This window comes from Magnolia sinica, chromosome 17 (assembly GCF_029962835.1).
Source record: "Magnolia sinica isolate HGM2019 chromosome 17, MsV1, whole genome shotgun sequence".
NCBI classification, from domain to species: Eukaryota; Viridiplantae; Streptophyta; class Magnoliopsida; order Magnoliales; family Magnoliaceae; genus Magnolia; species Magnolia sinica.
In genome coordinates this window covers 18,942,240-18,959,978 of record NC_080589.1, presented here as the reverse complement: position 1 = coordinate 18,959,978, position 17,739 = coordinate 18,942,240, and the positions used below count along the sequence as shown (strand labels likewise).

Genomic DNA, 17,739 nt, shown 5'->3' with positions numbered 1-17,739 from the left:
CATACTCTCTTATTCTTGCTCAAGGTGGGAAGAAATCACCACTGGGTATATCTCATCTTGACGTAAATGGACATATTTCAAATCAGAGGGCAAAGGTTTTAGGTCAAGCTTCAGTGCCTTAAGGTTAGACCATAGATGCACTATATCAGTTTGGGGGCAATTCTTCAAATTGTGGCCTCCACCGGTTAACTTCAAGTACTTGCACAGTATTAAGCATGACACCCATCTCCCTAATCATACCATCATCAAAATCATGGGAGTGGGCCAGGCACGTCTCTAGAGGGTCAGAGGATAAGGTCAAAAGTGTTCTATCTTCCACGAAAGAGTCAATCAGGTTAATATCGTGGGAATCATCATCATCCTATAATTCTTTGTCTGTATTAAAAAATATATTCAACTCTAATATCATATTTCAAAAAGACAAACTCTTGACTCTGTTCCTGCAATTAATAATTGCATTTGATGTGGCAAGGAATGACCGATCAAGAATGACAGGTATTTGAGTGCTCATGTCCACGATGGGTTGAGTATCCAAGATAATAAAATCTACTGGGTTGTAGAATTTATCAACATGTACCAACACATCCTCAATTATCCTTCTTGGTACTCGAACTGAGTGATCGGCAAGTTGTAACATAGTCCGGATAGGTTTTAATTCACCTATACCCAGTTGTTCATAGACCGAGTATGGGATCAGATTTATGCTCATTCATAAATTAAGAAGTGCGTGCTCAATGAGATAATTCCCAATTACACAAGCAATGGTTGGGCTACCAGGCTCTTTGTATTTTTATGGCACATCTTACTTTAGAATGATGCTCACTTTTTTTGTTAGAAAGATTTTCTTTTGAATATTTTATCGTCTTTTGGTCATACATAAGTCTTTCAGAAATTTGGCATATGAAGGTATTTATTTAACTGCATCCAGTAGATGGATATTGACCTTCACTTATTTCAGCACCTCTAGAATGTCCTGAGAGTTATAGAGAGGTTTTGGTGCAATCAACATTGGAGGAATGGTGCAATCCGCTTGCCTTGAAGTTTCGGTTTTAAATCTTGTAGAGTGTTGTTAGGTCTATCAGTTTCATCTACTTTCGGATCTTTAGACTTTTCAGCCCTTACCATAATAGATTTGTCAATTATCTTCTCACTCCTAAGAGTGGTGATAGACTTAACTTGATCCATTTGATTTGAAGAGCTTGAATCACTTATTTCATATTGCGGTTTATTATTAGGGAAAGGTTGGGCTGGAAGAATCCCTTTTTCCCTAATTGAATTTTTTGTCTCACGCCCTTGTGTGGCCTTTGAAAGGTCTTGAAGGGTTTGCAATATACTCTGATTGATAAGCTCTTGGTTTTGAATATGTTTCCAGACCGGATCCTCTTGAAGTTTCCCTTGATTCAAGAATTGGTTAGGGATTCCTTGAGGAGTAGCAGTTTATCCATTCCTCCAACTAAAATTCGGATGATTTCTCCAACTAGGATTGTATGTATTAGAGATGGGTCCATTAAAAGGTCTTTGGTAGTTTTTCACGGCATTCGATTGCTCATTCAGTGCCTCTTGAAAAGCAGGTATCATTGGGCAATTTTCAGTTGTATGTATGTTACAAGCACAAATACTGCAAACAACTTCCTTAGCCTTATCCTTCTTAAGTTCCATAGCCTTGACTTTCCTTGTGAGACTGGTCACTTTAACATTTATATCATCATCCTCTTTCAGCAAATATATCCCACCCCTCTCCCTTGCTTAAGTAGGCTTAGATATGGTGCTAAGTTTTAGGGAGATGTCTCATGATTGTGTGGTCTCAGTGAGTTTGTTAAACTAATCCCACACCTCATCGACATTTTTGTTCATGAACTCCTCATTGCACATCATCTCAACGAATTGGCGCATAGAAGATATCAGTCCATCTTAGAAAAAAGTTGTTATGCGCCACATTTCAAAATCATGTTGTGGGCATGAACTGACAAGATCCTTGAACCGCTCCAAACATTGGAAGAATATTTCATCTTCCTTTTGGGCGAAGTTCATGATCGACTTCCTGATGGTGTTCGTCTTATAGTATGGAAAGAATTTTTTTATGAACTCCTTCATCATATCATTCCATGTGTGTAACGCCATGAAATTTGGGAGTTGTGCAAACACTCAACCTCCAAGTTCTCGGGTGTCACTTATAACCTAATTTTAGTGATTCGCATATACCTGTAACGCCCTGAAATTTGGGGGTCATGCAAACACTCGACCTCCAAGTTCCCGGGTGTCACTTATAACATAATTTTAGTGATATGCATATAATCCAATTTAAATGAGCAAAAATGGAATCGAATGGAATATAAACCACAACTACAACTAATCTACTGAAATGACAGCTGCTAAGGTATACGAATCTACAAAAAATATCAACGGGTCACACAAGGCGTCACTCGACAAAATACATATATGAAATGTACAAAAGAATAGTGCACTAAATCGCCTGCTCAACAGCCCATTGTCAGCCCGCTCAGTCTACGCTGACCTGCCCATAAGCTGGAAGTAGGAAAGCTCCTCTTCCTCGTTTATACTCACCCCACTCGGCTCGTCGAGCTCTTCATCACCTGCATCTAATGAAGTGTCTGGTTGATGTTGTAAAATACAATCCTAGAATGGGAGTGAGTGATCAACTCAGTGGGTGTCATTAGCCATAAGTTATATCAAATATCAATTCTTTGATGAATTTAATGAAAAGCATATATTCACACATTTCTAACTAATCTTGTTAATGCATATGCATGAATTATGGTATGATGCATGACCTCATAACAACACTCCCTCAAGTGACTTCGTCTAATGATCGCGCATGACCAACACTCCCTCATTATGACCTCAATTGTCGAGTCACCAAACTAACTAATGCAATGCGATCATGAACATGTTAACCAAGTTTTTAAATTAAGTTCGTTCATCCAGTAAGTTGAGGAAACTGGTACGCCTCGTCAATATCAATACCCCTATCCTTTTTGCGAGGCATGACCCCTTAACGTGCGAGGCCAGGGCCCCTGTAATTACTGTGGTTTCCTGCTCCTTTGGTTGTCAAATTTTGTGGTGCCAAAACCTCATTCTGTCTCTTGTAGCTCATAGGTATATATGTTCAAGACATTATATTACCTCTCTAAACACTTTACTTCAAGTCAAGAACGAAGAACTACTTCAAACCATTTCAAGAAATGCAAGTACAAGATACAACGAAAGAAGTGATCTTATTCAAATACTCAAGTTAGTATACAACGCAAGATGAAGTGTAATTCAAGCTCTAGAAGATCTCAAGCTCAAGGTTACATCAAGTAGAAAGATTTCAAGCTTCACAATCTTCAAAGGTCAACTATCATCTGAAGAAATGAAGTCTCAATGTTCATACCTCACTTTCAAGGTATGATTGACCTTAGATTAACCTTAGGGTAGGTCATTTTGTATACATAATTCAAATTGAATCATTTTATAGATGTTTGTTCTATTCTAAGATTAGTTCTGAACTCTGTTCGACTAGTCCTAGCTCTGGCTCGACCAGTCCAAGAAATTCCTAAACCAGTCCTAAGTTGTTGCAATTTTTTAGAATTTTTTGGTTGAGCTACGACCAATCCTGGAGACTGCTCGACCGGTCGTAGGAATAGTGTTGACTCGTTCTAGGACCAGTCGTGTACCTTCGACTCAAACTATAGCGATCAAATCAGATGCCTCACGACCTGTCGTAGGATGCTCACGACCAGTCGTGGAGGGCTCATGATCGGTCATGGACACCCTACGACCAGTCGTGAAACGGTTTTATCCGATCGTACTTAAAATTTCAAAAATCTGTTTGGTCTACGACTAGTCGTAGTGTCCTTAAGACCAGTCATAGATACGATTTCTGCAACTATAAATAGAACACGAATTTCAGAGTTTTAGAACTTAACTCAAGTAAAATTAAGGCATCACTCTGAGATAAGTCTGTGTTCATTCTTAAGCTAATTGTGCATATTTAATATTCTCTTTTGTTAGCTTTTTCTTATTTGATTTTGTTTCTGCATTCCAATCTAATTTGAAAGAGGAATTGGGATATTCCACTTCTTGGAATCAAAATCAAATAGAGCTAGCCCTAATTGGATTTAATTTAAAATTAATTAGAACTTAGAACTATTTCAAAGTGAGTATTGGACATTGAACTTTCACATTCGAACTTCTACTCCGATTAGTTCTTCCGGGCTGCTACAAAAGGAGAAATTCAGGTATTTTACATTTGTGTAAATCTTTTATTGTATTGGTTTCTTTTGAGATTGAGCCAGAAAAATCTCATTGTGTTAGTTATCTGAGGAGAGACAGAAAAGTCAGAAAGTGGAGTTTTTGAATTGTGTAAGCCCATTGAAAGACATAATTGTGAAGGTTTTAGGTGAACCTGTGAAACCTATTTTCATAGTGAACGCTGATATCTCCTGTGTGAGGATATTAGTGTAAGTGTCATAGTTTATATCCCTTTATATTGTCTAATTTGTGGTGCCAAAGACACCGTTATGAAGCTTGCATCTATAAAGAACAATACTCTACTCAAGATCAACTTAGGGTGACAAGCACTGTTCACAAGTCAAGACTTGAGAAAGTGAGTTTGTTATCAAGATCTCAAGATGCATTCAAGTTCTACCTCAAGATTTCAAGAGGCTTTCAAGTTTGAGCTCCATTAAGACTTCAAAGGTCACATGTCTCCTATGTTCAATGTCTTTACTTCACTCCTGAGGTATGACTGACCTTAGGTTGACCTTTAGAGTAGGTCATTTTGGATACATAATTCATATGTTTTCTATAAGTGAGCTTGGTCTGTTCTAAGACTAGTCTTGGACTTTGTTCGATGAGTCCTAGCACTGCTTCAACCTGTCTAAGAAATTCCTGGATCAGTCGTAAGTTTGTTACAAAAATAAAAAAATTTCTGTTAGGCTTCGACTAGTCCTGGGAACTGTTCGACTAGTCGTAGGAACAGTGTTGACTGCATCTTCGACCAGTCGTAGACCTACGACTCAATGTACAGCGCTGAAAATCGACCTGCTTCGACTAGTCGTAAGAACTTACGACCAGTCGTAGGAGACCCATGACCAGTCGTAGACCACCTACGACCAGTCATAAAACTGCCAAATCTTATCGCGCCCGAATTTTTCAAATATCTGTTGGTTCTACAATTAGTCTTAGAGGTCCTTGACCAGTCGAAGGTGTGATTTGCTCACCTATAAATAGAGCACGAATCTCAGAATAAAATATGAACTTTAAGCTAAATTAATTCGGTCTTCTGAAAGATAAGTCGGTACTCCATATAAGCTAAGTGTGCATATTTAATATTCTCTTTCTTTAGCTTTCTTAATTGATTTTGTTTCTTGCATTCCAATCTAATCTGAAAAAGAGGAATTGTTGTTTTCCTTTTTCTGGAATCAAAATCAATTAGAGCTAGCCCTTCTGTTTTAATTTAAAATCTATTAGAACCTATAACCATTATAAAGTGAGTATTGGACATTGAACTTTGACATTCAAATCTCTACTCTGACTTGGTTCTTCTGGGTTGCTACAACGAAGGAGAAAATCAGGTATTTTACAATTTGTGTAATTTACATTGTTTGGTTTTGTTTGAGGTTAAGCCAAAAAAATCTCAAAGTTGTTGGTTATCTGAGGAGAGCCAGAAAACTCAGAAGTGAGGGTTTTTGAATTGTGTAAGCCCTTTGAAAAAGACACAATTGTGAAGGTTTTAGGTGAACCTGTGAAAACCTATTTGATAGTGAACGCTAAGATCCCCCGTGTGAGGATATTAGGAGTAGAGTAGCATTCTGTGTGGCTGTTGTTTAACAGTTGGTGAACACACAGGCGAACCATTATAATTTTTTGTGTTGTGGATGTGTGATTTATATTTCCTATCTTTTATCATTCAAAATTGTGGAATGTATGTGTGGATATGAATGTTATAAATTTTACATTTCAAGCACAGTGGGGAATGTTGTAATAATTTAGATTTACATTTCAGCATTATATTTTTGCTATCTCTTTATTATTACATTGAGCTTTAGTTTCTCTATTTGTTCTAGAAATAAGGTTGTCTTACCATAAACTTTGGTTTTTAGTGTAAGGTTGTCCTTAGAACAATTTGTGTTTCTATTTCTCTATTTTAGGTTGCTTTCCATTCATATTCTGTGATTGCTATCTATTCTTTATTTCATATTCTGCTGTATTTATTTTTAAATTTGGCATAGTCCTATTCACCCCCCCTTTAGGACATATAGCTTGGCCATTTCAAGTGGTATCAGAGTCTAATAGCTCGCTCTTATTGCTTTTTATTTGGATTTAATTCCTGAGCTAATGATTTAAGCTATATATAAGATGTCAAATTTTGATAGCCCATCAGTCACTAGGCCTCCACCCTTTGATGGCTCCAATTATGCCTATTGGAAAGCCAGGATGAGGATCTTCCTCAAATCAATGGATGAGAGTGTGTGGCAAGCCACAGTGACTGAATGGAACCCACCTACCACTGAAGTGACTGGTATTGATGGTTCAAAATCAATGAAAGTAACACCATATTTCTCATGGACCACCCTTCAGAAAAATGAAAGTAGTGCCAATGCAAAAGCACTAAATGCAATCACTTGCACACTATCACTGGATGAGTTTAAAAGAATCATATCCTATGATACTGTAAAGCAAGCCTGGGATATATTGGAAATGGCACATGAGGGTACTACAATTGTCAAAAAATCTAAAGTCCAACTCCTCACAACTAAATTTGAAGAAATTCATATGGAGGAAAATGAAATGTTTAAGAACTTTTACACAAGATTAAATGACATTGTAAACTCAATGTGGGGTCTTGGCGATAAAATCCCAAAAAGTAAAGTGTGTACAAAGATACTACGCTCACTTCCTGAACGGTTCAACTCTAAGGTAACCGCAATCCAGGAACTTCGTGATACGGATAATATGAGGGTAGAAGAACTAGTTGATTCTTTACAAACCTATGGGTTAAACTTTAAAGCTCCTAAAAGTAAATCTATTGCTCTCAAATCTTCTAAAGATATTTCTCAAGAAAACTCGGATTTAGAAAATTCTGAAGATGATATGGCTCTTTTAGCGAAGAAATTCTACAAGATTTTCAAAAGCAAGAAAATGGTAGATTTTAAAAAATCAAATGATAAGAAAAGATCTAAACCTAGATCTAAAAGTTGGAAGTCTTTGAAAGATAGTCAATGTTACAACTGCCAAGAGTATGGGCACTTAGCAAACAAATGTCTTAAAAAGGACAAAACAAAAAGAAAGGGAATGTTGGCTACTTGGGATGAATCATCTGATTCTGAAGCTTCTTCTGAATCAGAAGATTCTGAAACTGAGTCGGGCAGTGAAGTTAAAGCCCTTATGACTCTAGCTAAATTCACCTTTTCAAATCATGATGATTCGACTAGTGAAGAAAATCTGAATAGTGATTATGAAAATGAAGATGATCTTCAAGATGCTTACAATGCCCTATACAAGGAAAGTTATAAAATTGCTGTCAAACTTAAACTTCAAAAAGAAAAGTTTTTTAAACTCAAAGAATGTTTTGAATCACTTGTTTTAGAAAAATTCTAAATTTCAGATTGTTTTGAAAAATTAAAATGCGATTTAGTATTCAAAACCTCGCTGATTGAAAATCTGAAATCTGAAAATGAGATACTTAAAAATGAAGTATCTTCTCTTCTGAGTTTAAAGGATACATGAAGGTATGCCGAAGGAGATCCAAAGTTAGAAAAACTATTATCCGGATCAAGAAAAAGTGGCGATCAATCCGGATTGGGCTATGATAAGAATACAACTCCTAATCAAAAGTATACTCCTCCCAAGTTTGTGAAAGGAGAGTCCTTAAACTCAAAAGGGAAAAGTACTTATCAAAGTGTTTCTAAAAATACAAAAACTTTTCAAAAACCTAAAAGCAGCCATGACAACTTTAAAAATCAGAACCGAAACCTTCTTGCTGAAAAGACAGTAGATTTACTCAAAGAGCTCTTAAAATCTAACTTAGTAGGTCTTTCTTACAACATTAGTCAGAATAAGACCAACTATACTCCTAAACCCAAAACAGTTCTGAAATGGGTTCCTAAAGTTGCCTGCTTGGTTGCTCACACCGCTTTCAAAGCAATAAGCCATTCAAAGTGGTACCTAGACAGTGGATGCTCAAGGCATATGACTGGTGATAAAGGTTTATTCACCGATCTCAAAGACATGACTGATGGTTCAGTCACATTTGGTGATGGCAGCAACTGCAAGATTATGGGCTAAGGTACTGTTCAACTCTATAACCTTCCTTTGTTTAAAAATGTTTTATATGTTGAAGGTTTAAAACATAACTTGCTTAGCATATCTCAAATATGCGACAATAACCATAGTGTACGGTTTTCTAATCAAAGCTGTGAGATTCTAAACAACAAGGGTTCAGTAATACTAACTGGACGTAGAACGTCTAAAAACTGCTATATTATTAGCGAATCCAGCTCATCTAATCAATCGTTTTACATGGTCCATACAGACGAGACTGACTTATGGCACAAACGTCTTGAACATGTACACTACCGAAATCTATATAGATTGTGCAAATGGAAACTTATAAGAGGTCTACCCAAACTATAAAAATTAGATAAAATATGTGGTGAATGCCAGATTGGCAAACAAACAAGGAACTCACACAAAAAGGTGAATTCCAATACCACATCAAGACTACTCGAGCTTCTCCATATGGATCTAGTAGGACCTATCAGGACGGAAAGTCGAGGTGGCAAAAGATATATTTTGGTAATAGTAGATGACTTTACCAGATATACATGGGTTGTCTTCTTAAGGGACAAATCAGAAACCCTTGAGGAAGTAAAAAAGGTTCTCAAAAGGATTCAAACTGAAAAAGGTTCTCAAGTCAGTAAGATTCGAAGTGATCATGAATCTGAATTTGAGAATAGCGGTTTTGAGAAGTTATGTAGCAACCAGGGAATATTACATGAATTCTCATCGCCCAAAACTCCACAACAAAATAGTATAGTTGAAAGGAAAAATAGAGTGCTTCAAGAAATGGCTATTGTCATGTTAAATAGTATGAAGCTCTCTAAGAATCTTTGGGCTAAAGCAGTCAATACAGCTTGCTATATTATTAATTGGGTTTACACTAGTAAAGGTAATAATAAAACGGCTTATGAAATGTAGTTCGATAAAAAGCCTACTGTCAAATACTTTCAAGTTTTGGGTAGCAAGTGCTATATTTTACGAGATCATGAAAATCTGGGAAAGTTTGATACGAAGAGTGATGAAGGGATCTTTCTAGGATATTCTTTAAACAGTCGAGCTTATAGGGTTCTGAACAAAAGGACCGGTGCGATTCAAGATTCCATCAATGTGGTCATTGATGATCACTTAAACACACCAGTCTCAAATTCAGATAATGATGAAGTACTATTAATTGATAAATCTGATATTTCATCTAATCAGACTGATTTTGAACTAAGGACTGTTAAAGATCATCCAACCACACAGATTCTGGGAAACCCTCTCACTGGTGTTCGTACCCGTAGACAACTTGAGGATATATGTAATTACATATGTTTTACATCCCAGATAGAACCATCTAACGTAAAAGAAGCTCTTGCTAATGAAAATTGGATTGTTGTGATGCAAGAAGAACTTAATCAATTTGTGAGAAATGATGTTTGGTATCTTGTATCTAGACCTAAAGATAAACACATCATTGGAACTAAATGGATTTTCAAAAATAAGTCTGACGAACTTGGCAATATAATTAGAAACAAGGTTAGGCTAGTGGTATGACTCTAGCCAAGTTCACTTTTTCAGATCATGATGATTCTACTAGTGAAGAAAATCTGAATAGTAATCATGAATATGAAGAAGATCTTCAAGATGCTTATAATGCCCTATACAAGGAAAGTTGTAAAATTGCTGTAAAACTAAAACTTCAAAAAGAAAAGTTTTTAAAACTTAAAGAAAATTTTGAATCACTTGTTTTAGAAAAATCCCATATTTCAGATTGTTTTGAAAAATCAAAATGTAATTTAGAGTTCAAAACTTCCCTGATTGAAAACTTAAAATCTAAAAATGAAAAACTTAAACTTAAAGTATCTTCTCTTTTGAGTTTAAAGGATGCATGGATATATGCCCAAGGTGATCCAAAGTTAGAAAAACTTTTGTCTGGATCAAGAAAATGTGGCGACCGATCTGGTTTGGGCTACGATAAAAGTGTTCTTCCTTAACAGAAGAATATTTTTCCTAAGTTTGTGAAAGAAGAATCTTCAAACTCAAAAGGAAATAGTTCAAATCAAAAGTTTTTTAAAAATGTTAAAACTTTTCAATCTTTCAAACCTAAAAGTAATTATATCAACTATAAAAATCAGAATAAAAACCCTTTGGCTGAAAAGATAGTTGATTTGCTTAAGGAGCTCTTAAAATCTAATTCAGTGGGACATTCCTACAACAATTATAAATACAAAAAGACCAACTATACTCCTAAACCCAAAACAGTTATGAAATGGGTTCCTAAGGTTACTTGCTTGGTTGCTCACATGGCTTTCAAAGCTTTAAGCCATTCAAAGTGGTACTTAGATAGTGGATGTTCAAGGCATATGACTGGTGATAAAGGTCTATTTACCGATCTCAAAGACATGGCTGATGGTTCAGTCACATTCGGTGATGGTAGCAACTGCAGGATTATTGGCCAAGGTACGGTTCAACTTTCTAACCTCCCCTTATTTGAGGATGTTTTGTACGTAGAAGGGTTAAAACATAACTTGTTAAGCATTTCTCAAATATGTGATAAAAATCACACTGTTAAATTTTCTAACTTAGGGTGTGAAATTTTAAACAAAAATGGTTTAGTAATATTAACTGGTCGTAGAACGTCTGAAAACTGCTACATCGTAAGTGATTCTAGCTCATCTAATCAACTGTGTTACATGATCCATACCGATGAGACCAAGTTATGGCATAAACGCCTTGGACATGTACATTACCGCAATCTCTATAGATTAAGTAAAATAGAACTAATAAGAGGTCTACCTAAATTACAAAAAGTAAACAAAATATGTGGCGAATGCCAGATTGGCAAACAAACTAGGAGTGCTCACAAAAAGGTGGACTCTAATGCCACATCTAAACCTCTCAAACTTCTCCACATGGATCTTGTAAGACCAACTAGGACGGAGAGTCGAGGTAGCAAAAAATACATATTGGTAATCGTGGATGATTTTACCAGATTCACTTGGGTAGCTTTCCTAAGGAATAAATCAGAAACCCTTGATGAAGTAAAAAGGATTATCAAATGGATCCAAACTAAAAAAGGGTCTCAAGTCAGTAAGATCCGTGGTGATCATGGATATGAGTTCGAGAATAGCAATTTTGAAAAATTTTGTTGCGATCAGGGAATACTACATGAATTCTCTGCACCTAAAACACCACAATAAAATGGTATTGTTGAAAGAAAAAATAGAGTGCTTCAAGAAATGACTAATGTAATGTTAAATAGTATGAAGCTCCCTAAAAATCTTTGAGCTGAAGCCGTAAATACTGCATGTTATACTATCAACTGAGTTTATACAAGTAAGTCAAATAATAAATCTGCTTATGAACTATGGTACTGTCAAATACTTTCGAGTTTTTTGCAGCAAGTGCTATATTTTACGTGACCGTGAAAATCTGGAAAAGTTTGACACTAAAAGTGATGAAGGGATCTTTTTAGGATATTCTTTAAACAGTCGCGCATATCGTGTACTGAACAAAAGGACTGGTGTTATTCAAGAATCTATTAATGTGGTCATAGACGATCACTTGAATACACCTGCCCCAAGTTCAGATAGTGATGAAGTTCTTTTAATTGACAAACCAGGTACTTCATCAAATCAAACTGACTCTGAACTGAGGACTGTTAAAGATTATCCAACCACTCAGATTCTTGGAAACCCTCTCACTGGTGTACGCACTCGTAGACAACTAGAAGACTATGTAATTATGTATGTTTTACATCCCAGATTGAACCGGCAAATGTAAAAGAAGCTCTTATTGACAAAAACTAGATTGTTGCGATGCAAGAAGAGCTTAACCAATTTGTGAGAAATGATGTTTGGTATCTTGTTCCCAGATGTAATATCTCGTCCAATCGGTACAGTGTCCTGAGGCGTCCACGTAGGATTTTATCGCAGGACCGAACGTTGGAAACATTCGTGGCAGGGATGCCATGGGCTAATTAAACTAGGATTAGCCCATTTCCCTGTACCGGACAGGCCATGGCAAGACCAAGTATGGGCCGCCAAGCCGGATGACCATTTACAATGAGCTACAGTCCGTCCGGGCTGTACCGCGACGCCGGAAGGTCAGAAAGGTCTAGAAATTTAGGGGATCATAGAGCTCACTGGGCTTGAGGTCCATCGCGGACCGCGGACCTAGCAGACACCTAGAAGTGGGATCTGGCACTGACTAAATGCACCTCACCCATGCCAGGACCAAATTTGGCGCTTGCAAATAGAATCAAGATTCCAGGTTATCCGACCATCGGATCTCTTCCATATTTATCAGGGTGGTCAAGTGGATTTTTCTACACTTGCCCACCAACTCTAGGACCCGATCGTGGGCCGGTCACCGTCGATCACAAATCGGACCCGTGCGGTCAAACCCCTGGTCCGATTGTCCCCAAAGTTTGCGTGGCCCTTCATCGGGCCATGGATCACCCATCCTAAAGACTTCATAGCCTGAGGACCACCAGAATTACTCAAATCACTAAAATGGACCCCACAGGGCCGTTTTAAGATCAAAGCCTTTGACTCAAACCCCACTTTCGTCTATCTGTTCATTCCCAAATTTTACACGGGCCCTAGACGGACCATAAGGCACCTACCCACCGAATATGGTAACCGAAGGAGCATTAGGGCCACGCCAACCCCGAATGTGTCCCTTGTAGGCTATTTTGGGAATATAAGGAAACTTGGGGCCAAAGGGCCCAAGTCTAGGGAATAAAACCCTATCCCTCATAACCACCCCCCCCCCCCTCTCCCATTTGCTACAACTACCAAGAGTGAAAGAGAGTAAAGGAGAGTAAAGAAGAAGAGAGAGAGAGGAGGAGGAGATCCAAGGTGGACCTTAGATCAAGGTGGGTCCCAAGAAAGCCAACCCTTCCACCTCTTTACCACTCTTACAAGGAGGAAACTCCTTTCCTTAGCCTCAACTAGCATCCGTGGGTTGCTTAGGTGAGTTTTTCCCCCATCCTTCTTGAAGTTCAAGTAGTATTATGGATTTTGGTTGGAACTCTAACATGAAATAGCTTGATTTAGGGATTCCGACCGTTCTACCCAAAAACCCTCACTCCTAGGGTGTTTTCCGAGCCTCCATCGAGCCATAGGTGCGGACTATTACTCCTAGGTGGCCTAGCACCAATTATAATATGAGTTTAATGATTTTGATTGATGGGATGTGCATTTAAAGTGTGTAGCGAAAACCTAGGGATGTATGCCTATTGTAATGGTATGAAATTGTGTGACTTGTTCGATTTCCTCACGTGATGCTATTCGTGTTTCTCACATGACTTGTTGAACTTTGATGACTGCTTGTTGATGACTTGATGGATTGCTCATAAGATTGATGTCCTATTGTATGCATGCCCCATTTACCACATGTGAAATTTATTCCCATGAGTTATAGGAAGTGAGCAACTTCCCACCAACACACCCAACACACATGCACCATTGCTCATAAATTGTTAGTTGGCTTACTTGGAGAATCTGGACTATATGATTGAGGTAGGAGAACATGATAATCTTGCATGCTGATACTCCTGTCCGTTGACATGTTGCGGTCCACCGTTCATACCTTGCGGTTGGCCAGGGAAACAAGGAAAACTAAGGTGGTCTCGTCGGTAGGACCGCCTTGAGGCTATACTCTCGGATTTGGGTGGGCATGTGTGGGCGGCTGTAGTTAGACTACGTGGGTTGCTTGCACCCGATGTCGTTTCCGCCACACGATTGCCTGGACTCATGCGGTCTAGCCTACTGTCTGGCCAACCATGATTGTTAACCCTGTTTGCTCACATTTGTATGGAACCTGGGACTCCCCACAACCATTGCAGCCCAACGACAAACCACTTGAATTCGGCCCACAGTCTCATGAGCCGAGCATGGTGGAATGGGACACTGTGTTCGAGATGTCGGCCTACGCTGGGGTACCGCGCCTCCCCATAGTGACCGCGAGCGATCCCCTTTCTCATGGCACTCCTCATGTGCTGGAAGTCGGGGATGAGGAACCCGACGGGATCACGGACTGCGGGGCCTCGGCTTCACGCATTGGGGGGTCCTGGCCTCGCAACCAGCTTAGGGCATTGATCAGATGGGGTGTTCCAGATTCCCAAATCTGCTGGATGAATGAACCTAACTAATCACCCGGCTAACACGACCGCATCGCATCGCATTAGCTAGGTTAGCGACTCGGCAGTCGAGGTCGCACTGAGGGAGTGTTGGCATTGGGGATCGTTAGATGGCGTCGCACGAGGGAGTGTTGGGCAAGGGCATACATCATGTCATCCTGCATTCATGCGCATTAACAAGACTAGATAGATGCTGATGATTGATCGTTTTTCATTAAATTCCTATTACAATCGATGCTTGTTATAACTTATGGCTAATAGCACCCACTGAGTTGATCACTCACTCCCACTCTGGGACGTTGTTCTAAAACACCAACCAGACCCTTTGATAGATGCAAGTGACCCAGGACTGGAGGAGCCTAGCGAGGTGAGCCTGGACGAGGAGCTGGAGCTGTCCTACTTCCAGCTGATGGAGGGTTCGCCGCCTGGTTGAGAGGCGGGATTGGATGGCTGGGTCTCGGGTTCTGTCCCATTCTTTTGGACCTCATATTCTTTTGTTATTTTGGCTGGGCAACGCCATGCGCGCCCCTTTTTCATTTATTTTTGGACTTGTATATTTATATGTGAGGCCTCTTCATTTCAGCAGACTTGTGCGTTCATGTTTTCATGTTCAGGGAACTTCAGACTGCGCAACTCAAACAGATTAAAAGCACATTTATGATCATCTGGTAATGGTGACTCTCGGGAACTCGGGAGTCGAGTGGATGCGCGACCCCCGATTTCCAGGGTGTTACAAGTTGGTATCAGAGCATGGTTGGGAAATTCATTGGGCCGTGGATCATGAACCCGCTAAAGCATCTGCTGACTTGAAAGACTACGCAATAGGAGTTACGAGACCCTAGGAGCCTCCCCATTTTCTGATGGGAAATAGAGAACCAGTCTTACTACCTAGGATAGCGCAACGTAGTGCTGCTAGCCAAGTCTGCGGGATAGAAACAAACCGTGGGCCGCGCATTGGGACTGAGAGAGCCTTTACCCGGGTCCGAAGGAGCCAATATCGGGCCAAATGTGTTGACTCCAGACCAGTCGAGGGCAACTAGGTAGTGGCGAGCGTGTGACTGCGGGAACTGGAGAGGAGGTAGAAAGATCGAATTTTGGATCCAAACCAAGAAGAATCGTGCGACGCCGCTAAGCCCATTGCGTAGGTCTACTAATTCTACCCCAAATCCATATATAAAACTTATTCGGGGGTCCTTCAGGTGGCCGGGAAAGGGCCGAGCAAGCGGACCCTGCCAACCCTGCCCGCCAGCGCGCGCAGCGCCCTCCCGCGTGCGCAGCACCCCGCCCGCCCGCCTGTCCCGTGCGCCCAGCGCCCGCCCGTGCGCGTAGCACCCCACCCGCCCGCCTGTCGTCCGCGCGCAGCCCCCCGCCCGCGCGGGCAGCACCCCGCCCGACGTCCAGAGGGTGCGCGGGACCCCGTCCGCTCGGCGCAGCAGCCCGCCCGACCTTCCAGCGTGTGCGCGGGACCCCGCCCGACCGGCGTGGGCTCCGCCCAGCCTCAAAAATGGGATTTAAGTCCCTTGGGCCCTCAAAGTTCGAGTTAACACCCTCTCCCAAGGCCTCTAAAGAGCCCTAGCACCCAAATCTCCCCTTCCACCATCTTCCATCCTCCAAATCCAAGAAGAAAAACCCATCTTCTTCCCTCCTTCAACTCCCATATCCTCTCCTTCTTCCCACATCTCATTCCTTCTTCACCTTTCTTCTCTCTCTTTCTTATTCTCAGGTTTATTCTCAAAAACTCACCCCCACCCTTCTATTTTTCCCCTTCTTCAACTCCCAAATCCTAGTTCCATCTTCTTTACTTCTTCTTTCCGAATCCTCTAGGTTAACCGCAACTACCTCGTCAACGATCCACCCGCATCTCCCGATCCCAAATCCGCCATAGCCAAGGAAATGGCTAGCTTGGCAACCATTATCTCCCTCTTCTCCATTCCGGTGATTTTTTCACTCATGGGTAAGAAGAGGCCCGCTCCCGCCGAGCCCGGACCGAGCCGAGAGAGGCGAAGCAAGCAAAGGGCCGATGCAAAGGGGAAGCAAGTCTCGGAAGGTCGATCAAAGCGGAAGCATGACTCTCAAGGGGCTCTTGCGAGGCAAGCTTCTCAACCGCGCGTGGAAGATGTGGGTAATTTTTTAGTGCGCAGGGTTGCCTACGAAGTCTCCATAGAGGAGCACTTGTTCGATAAGATCGCCCTACTCGGATGTTTCATGGAAAGGGGTTGGGGCCAGATATTTTATGGAGACTCTCAAGCGAATGAAGGGCGGGCTAGAGCTTTTTACGTGCGGATCAGAAATCCCAAGTTTAAGCCCTTAGGCTTTGACCTCGTGATGGGAAGTAAGAGGTTCTCGTTCGGGGTGGCGGACATTGCCAACGTGCTGGGTGTGCCACAGGGAGAGGTGCAGATCGAGGAAGGAAACCTGGATACGAGACAGGCCCGTGACGAGCGGACACGCTTCCTTTGCGGGCAGGCTGTCCAGTGGAGGCGGGAAGCCGGCCTGAGTGAGGCCAACTTGACCCCAGAATACCGCATACTTCACCGCATTGGCACTCATAACATTTATCCAAGGATGAAGAACCACACGGAGTGCTCCCGTTATATGGTGGAGTTCTTATATGTAACGCCCCGAATCTTCAGGACCCGAGTATATGACTCATTTCCCAAAAACCCAAGTGTTAACTTTAAAGGATGGTCAAATTCACGTTTTTTTTTTCTCCTTATCAGAGTAAGCTGATGAGCGTAGAATGAACAAGTAAGCTAAAAAGGAAGTTTAAATTTTCATTTAGAATATACAAGTGGTTGCCCATAATGACTTATACAAACCAATGTCGTCATCCTCACGAATACAAAATGAAATAATATTACATGTGAAACAAGGTAAACTGCAACAATCTTGAACTGTGAAATCCTGTAGCTACCCTTAACAAATAGAATCATGCACCCTTATCAATCATAGCCTGCTCCTCACCAATATACGGGGCCACCTGCACTACCTGTACGGTTGTATATTTGATGGATAAGTGGCCAGCTCAGTGTGAATTCCCCTTAAGATTACACACCGCCGCATTAGGTAAGCATAATTATAAAACAACAAGGCAATCAAAACAATACATGATGCAATCTTTTTAAATGTATGAATGCATGAATGCACATCGGCCTGGGGATGCACATCCAGCCGGACTTGGGCTCGTCACCCATGCAAATCATCGACCTGGGAAAATCATCCAGTCGGACAGGGGTCGATAGTCGGTGGTCTGGGAGCTAGCGAAACGATAACCCAAAGATCCTAAGGGCACGTGCTACAGCATCCAGAATTAGCCACCCGTCATC

General features: G+C 40.7%; 1 non-coding gene across 1 annotated transcript; it reads left to right on the top strand.

Moving 5' to 3' along the window:
- The first annotated feature begins 1,942 nt into the window (after positions 1 to 1,942).
- On the top strand, positions 1,943 to 2,049 carry LOC131232088 (small nucleolar RNA R71). The gene has a single exon (XR_009164691.1). It is a non-coding gene; the product is annotated as a small nucleolar RNA R71 (small nucleolar RNA).
- The last annotated feature ends 15,690 nt before the right edge of the window (positions 2,050 to 17,739 follow it).